The 6,429-nt window shown below is 44.5% G+C and overlaps 1 protein-coding gene across 3 annotated transcripts in view; it reads left to right on the forward strand.

Annotated features, from left to right (window-relative positions):
* The window catches only part of PPEF1 (protein phosphatase, EF-hand calcium binding domain 1), a 126,306-nt gene that overhangs the window by 5,487 nt on the left and 114,390 nt on the right, over nt 1-6,429 (forward strand). Inside the window, exons 6-8 of one of the 3 annotated variants that reach the window (XM_014543449.1) lie at nt 3,100-3,196; nt 5,438-5,532; nt 5,728-5,814. The exons of 1 other annotated variant lie outside the window; for it this stretch is intronic. The gene's annotated coding sequence lies outside the window, so the exon portion shown is untranslated. The remainder of the gene's footprint in view (nt 1-3,099; nt 3,197-5,437; nt 5,533-5,727; nt 5,815-6,429) is intronic. One more of the 3 variants, XM_014543448.1, reaches the window with a different exon arrangement.

Here is a 6,429-nt window from a genome sequence, read left to right on the forward strand (position 1 = left end):
GTTTTTTCCCCCACTGTGTGCAGGGGGGGGGGGGAGTTCCCTCAGCCCAGCATGCACCCTCCAATCAGACATCCCTCTCACAATCTGGGACCGCTGGTTCCTAACCGTTCACCTGCCTGCCTGCCTGATTGCCCCTAACCCCTCTACCTCCCTCCCTGCCTGCCTGATTGCCCCTAACTGCCTTTGCCTGCCTGCCTGATCGCCTCTAACTGCCCTCCCCCGCCGGCCTGATCTAGCCTCCAACTGCCTCTGCCTGCCTGATCACCCCTAACTGCCCTCCCCTACCAACCTGCTCTCATCCCCAACAGCCCTCCCCTGCTGGCCTGATCTCGTCTCCAACAGCCCTCCCCTACTGGCCTGATCTCATCCCCAACTTCCCTCTCTTGCCGCCCAAATTGCCCCCAACTGCCCTCCTCTGCTGGCCTGATCACACCTAACTGCCTCTGCCTGCCTGCCTGATTGCCCCTAACTGCCCTTCCCTGCTGTTCTGATCTCGCCCCCAACTGACCTCCCTTGCCGGCCTGATCTTGCCCCCAAGTGCCCTCCCCTGGCAACCTGGTTGCCTCCACTGCCTTCCCCTGCCAGCCTGGTTGCCCCCAACTGCCCTCACCTGCTGGCCTGATTACCCCTAACCCCCTGCCGGCCTGATCTCGCCCCCAACTGCCCTCACCTGCCGGCTGATCACCCCTAACTGCCTCTGCCTTGGCCCCCACCACCATGGCTTTGTCCAGAAGGTAGTCGGATGTCCGGAAAATGGCCAGTTGACCTGGTCTAATTAGCATATTACCCTTTTATTAGTATAGATAGATTATATAAAATAGGATTGCTTAAATGAGGGGCGGGAGGCTTTTTCTGCAGGAGGAGATGCTCTTGGCAGACAAAAACACCTAATCCCTTTATCTGGACTGATAGCCAGCCATATGCACTATACTATCAAAGCGGTCATTTAAAAAATTGAACTGCTTTCTTACATCTTACACCAAATAGCTGTTGCCCTTAAAACCCCTCCTCAGCCCCCACCTTAGGTTCTCCCTTCATAGTTCACCCAGATTTGGTTCTGATTGGTCAGTCAGCATCTCCAGGCCTATGTCTGGGCCTGATCAAAGAGGCGGGGCTGATCAGCAGCCCCCTTGGAGGCCCAGAGAGAAACAGAGGCATGGCTGCTGGCGAAGCCCGAGAGAAAGAGAGAGGCAATGGCTGATCAACAGCTGCCACTGAGGCTGCAGATCAGACCCTGCCTCTTTCTCTGCAGACCTCTCTCCGGGCCTAATCCGCAGCCCCCTCGGCAGTCAGTGCTGGGTCACCACGGCAACCCAGCACTGACTTCTGGTGTTAGGTCGAGCCTTAGTTTGTTATGGACCCTGGCTCTTTATATATATAAATGTTTTCAATATGCCTAGAAGCACAGTGTTGGGCAGTGTGGGAGTTTTACAGAGAAGTATATGATATGTGTGACTGCCACATCCATTTGCGGCTGAGGTTCAAGGTCTGGAGAAGGGGCTGATGCACAAACGGATATACTAGACAAGAAATATAAATTTAGAAGGCATCGGGGGAGCCAGGTGGAGACCTTACTCTCTAGTCGAGAGGTTCTCTGAATCTACGGACCCATAGCTTTTTATTTACTAGAATATACATTTTCCCTTTAGCAAAGCAAACACGCATATCAAAGTTAAGGTTTGGTAAACAGTAAAAGATTATCAGGTTAGGGGATTGCCTTGAGCCATCATTGTCTTGACAGAACTATCGGTGCATAGCTTTCAGCCCTTGCTAAAGCCGAAGGTCCATCAGCCTTCTGTGTTCCTTGCTGCACTTTCATGATAGTGTAGACAATGGGTAGCTTCCAGCAGATATGGCCCCATCTTAGGCATTTGAAGAACATTAATTAACCCAAAGAGCTATTTTGTTCTAAGATATCAATGGATGATAATCATTGCATGTAGTTTCCTAACTTAGGATATTATTGGATTTTAATTAGACCCTGTCTCCTCTCTCTTAAAAAAGAAACTCAAAAGTGGAGAAGGCAGAAGGGAGTGGGGCCACGGTAATATGCAGAAACCTGTCCAATAGTAAAGATGGCCTCATGTGGCATTCCTCTCAGTAATAGCTATCTATAATCTCCCAAATCACCCACAACATGTTCAGTGAGCTTAGATTTGATAGAGATAGCCATTTAGGAGATAAAGAGATCAGTTCAAAATCTTTTGTCTCCTCTCTTATTTATATATCTTGAGATGCCTCTAATTTTAAAGTCACTCTTTTGGGGCTATGTAATTGAACACAGAACAATTTGGCTACTCCCCACTCCTACAGAACCCCACTTAAAAGAAAATGTCTGATAGCAGTGTCTAGCCAGTGGTAATTGGTGAAAGAAATGAAATTGGCTATTCCCTCCACTTCCCTGACACTTAATGTCTTCTTTAGATTTATAAGTGGATTCAACTGTGCACACAATGTGACTTACCTCTAAGCTTGATGGGAAGGTTTTAGGAGTGGTGCAGGTATTAAACAAAAAATCATATATTATATTTTTATTAGTGATTTTAAGTATTCATGATTTTTGGGGTATAATTAGGGTATAGTCTGAAGGCTATATGTAATAATAAAACCAAACTAATTAGGTTAACTCAGAGGCTGTCTGCAGGCGAGTAGCTTTCCTCTGCTAAATCTTGTTAAAATGAAGTGGATTCTATTTTGTACAGAATGAGCAGGCTGCCATGACAACTGACTGTGAATAATATTTCAGTATTAGTCATACATTTCCAGTGTCTGACTCTGGGTCCAACGTTTATTCTAAAACCCAGATGCACATCTGTTCTTAAAGGAGTTCTCCTGGACGTATTTACAAAAAAAAACAGAAACAAAACACTTTCAGTTGCCTAGGTTGTTTTCTTTTGGAATAGCTATTTGAATGAATTTACACTATTGCAAATTGTAGATTTTATTGCTGTTATTTTCCTTTGGAGAGATGATTTGGGTATGAACTTATATTGTACTTGACTATAGAGTTGATTAAATAGACACACTAGACCAGAGTTTAGAAAGTTCCCCTCTAGGTGTGTAATCTTTATGTTAAATTCTTTTTTTTTCATCTAACAGTTTCAGAAGGAATCTGAGGTTGCAAGTGACAGAAAATTCAGCCCAAACTGAGGACGCAAAACTGGTCTCAAATGAATCTGACTTGAAAATTCCGAAGGTAAAATTTCATCCACAGTTTTACAGTGGAGGGCCCCAGCTCCATTTCCTTGCCTTTCCTTTGGTCTGACCTTCTCCATGTATCAGTTGCACCCCCCCAGACTGGCTCTCCTCATGGTGATAGCCTTGCTCAGAGCACAACATTTGGGGGAGAAGAGTGAGTTTGTGTCCCAGCCCTGAGATTTGCTTGTAGTGCCCGTCTTTAGCTACATGTTCACACAAACACTCCCTTGTGCTAGAAGACAATGTAGGTCAAACCTGTGACCTTCCAATGTATAGGACAACACTCCAACCACCTGAGCAAAGGGAGTTTATTTTTATCTCACACACTATAAAATCCAGAGCTTCATTCATAATATGAAAGTGCTCATTACAAATAGCTCTTATTTACCTGTTTAAGTAAAAGAGTTATTAAACATATAGACATTTCCTGGCTTTAGTTACATCAGGTTAATTTATATTATGTTTCCTTGAGACTGCTGTGTAAATCAGACTTTTAACTAATTAGGAATGACAGTTCACCTTACTGGGATAGGTTAGTGACGTTTCACTACATTAATGATACCTCAGTTTGCTTATAATTGTTATTTCTCTCATTCGTTTCAAATATTTGAAATCGTTAGCTTATGGCATTGTTTTTATTATATATCACAGCATTCTTTTGTTCTCATGATACTACTGAATTGACCAAAAACATCACAATAACATTGTAGAATATAGTTTGACTTTAATAGTCATGAAAGGGTGGGTTGTTAAAGAAATAGAGATTTAAACAAATAAAAATCATACTGTGTTATAGAACAGTGCTGCTCAAAGTATACTTCCCTATCACTTGGGAGCTTCTTAGAAATACAGATTCATGAGCACCACTTCAGGCCTACCTAGTCAGAATTTCTAAGTGGATGGGCCCAATAATCTGTGTTTTAACAAGACCCCCAGGTGGCTTATAAACACATTAAAGTTTGAGAAGCACTGTTTTAGAGAGTTTTATGGAAATGAGAATCACAGATTGTGTATTCTTTGGAATATTGGTGAAAATACTAACTTTAGCTTTAGTAAACTAAGACCTATATATTAAGGCCTGGATTTCCCTTTGAAAGCCTTCAGGTCATGGAGTTCACTAATCTACTCCAGGTCACTGAGCCTCAACTCAACATCTAAGCTTGACTCTCTCCCCCTATCAACACCGTCACCTAATTAATCTGTGTTCATCTTGCAGATGTCAATACAAAGGTTATTTCCTCAGAGAAGCCTTTTTTCTTGACCTTCTGATTCACTGTCATGATACACGTACTTCTCTGCAAATTTACATTTATTTTTATGATAATTTTTATTGGTTTCAGAGAGGAAGGGAGACTGAGAGATAGAAACATCAATGATGAGAGAGAATCATTGATAGGCTGCCTCCTGCATGTCCCCTACTGGGGATCAAGCCCACAACCTGAACATGTGCCCTGACCAAGAATACAACTGGCACTTCCTGGTTTATAGGTCAACGCTCAACCACAGAGCCACACCGGACGTGGTATTTTTATAATTACTTGATGAATGTTTACTTCCCTCACTAGACCTTGTCAGTTATGTTAACTGGGTCTAGAACAATGCTGGGCACACAATAGATGCTTGACAAATATTTGTTGAATGAATATATGAATGAAACCAAGACAAGAATAAGTGCTCTTAGAGAAAATTCTCTAGTTCTGGCCGGTGTGGCTCAGTTGGAGCATAGTAACGTGTACTGGAAGATTGCAGGTTTCGTCCCTGGTTGGGTCATGCAGGAGGCAACTGATCGGTGTATCTCTTTCACATTGATGTTTCTCTCTCTCTCTCCTTCCCTCCTCTCTAAAATCGATTAAAAAAAATAAGAAAATTCCCTAAAACTTTTCCAAAGGCTTCACCATAAGTTATTAGTCATTTGAGACTATAGTAGCAAGGGTTTTGAAAATAAAGCCATGGATCTTTCTGAGGTCTTGTTTTAGCTAATAATTTCAACATTTTCCCAAGAAACCAACTGTTCTTTATATTTTGTTTATGAATACAAAAATGGTTGACGGGGGTAATGGTGGCAAAAAGAAAGCTTGAAGGACCTTGTACCTGCCTTTTCAATAAGTAGGAAGTGGTTTTTGTATGCAGGTTGTGTTGTTCACCTTATGTTGGCAGGTGATGATGTCATAATTGCATCTGACATCATGGGGTTGTCATGGCAACCTACTGAAAAATCACTGTATAATCATCTGTGCAGTTAAGTCTCAGTCCTCCTCAAGTAACACCTATGAGCAAGAGGATGGATTGAGTCCGAGCCTCCAGCCCAGGCCGAAAGATACACCAACGAACCAAGTAAGTATCTAGGAGTGTGGAACTGTTATAATGTGGAAGGATAGGAACTCTTAAAGGAGAAGATTAACTAAATGAAATCTGGGTAGTCATGGAAACGTTTGAAAGTTAAGCTTCCTGTGTTTAGTTGTTTGGCCAACTCTTGTGGGCTTTATGTTTTGTGTATGGAGTTTATTGTACTTTAATATCTCTATATAGAAAAGCCTAAGCGACCGTCTGACCATCCGACCGTCCGACTGATAACTATGATGTTCAATGACCACCAGGGGGAAGACGCTCTGACAGGTAGCTATACCGCACACTGACCACCAGGGGGCAGACACTCAACACAGGAGCTGCCGAATTGCAGTCACTTGGCAGCTACAGTTCTTAGATGATGCACCCAGAACCAGAGAGGAAGGAGCCCGACTCCAGGGTGCATTACCTGAGAACCACCCTCTCGCTATCTGGGACCCCTTGCGGGGATGTCAGAGAGCCGGTTTCGGCCCGATCCCTGCAGGCCAGGCCCAGGAACCCCACTGGTGCACGAATCCATGCACCAAGCCTCTAATATATTATAAAATTTGTGCACTCGGGGGGTTCCATCAGCCCAGCCTGTGCCCTCTCGCAGTCTGGGACCCCTCAGGGGATGACCACCTGCTGGCTTAGGCCCGATCCCTCAGGGGATCGGGCCTAAGCTGGCAGTCAGACATCCCTCTGGCAGTCCGGGAGCCCTCGGGGGATGTCCACTTGCCAGCGGGGAGCAGGCCTAAGCTGTAGTTGGACATCCTTAGCACTGCTGAGGAGGCAGGAGAGGCTCCCACCACCACCACTGTACTGGCAGCTGTCAGCCTGGCTTGTGGCTGAGCAGAGCTCCCCCTGTGGGAGCACACTGACCACCAGGGGGCAGCTCCTGCATTG

Source organism: Myotis brandtii, unplaced genomic scaffold (genome assembly GCF_000412655.1).
Source record: "Myotis brandtii unplaced genomic scaffold, ASM41265v1 scaffold326, whole genome shotgun sequence".
NCBI lineage: Eukaryota > Metazoa > Chordata > Mammalia > Chiroptera > Vespertilionidae > Myotis > Myotis brandtii.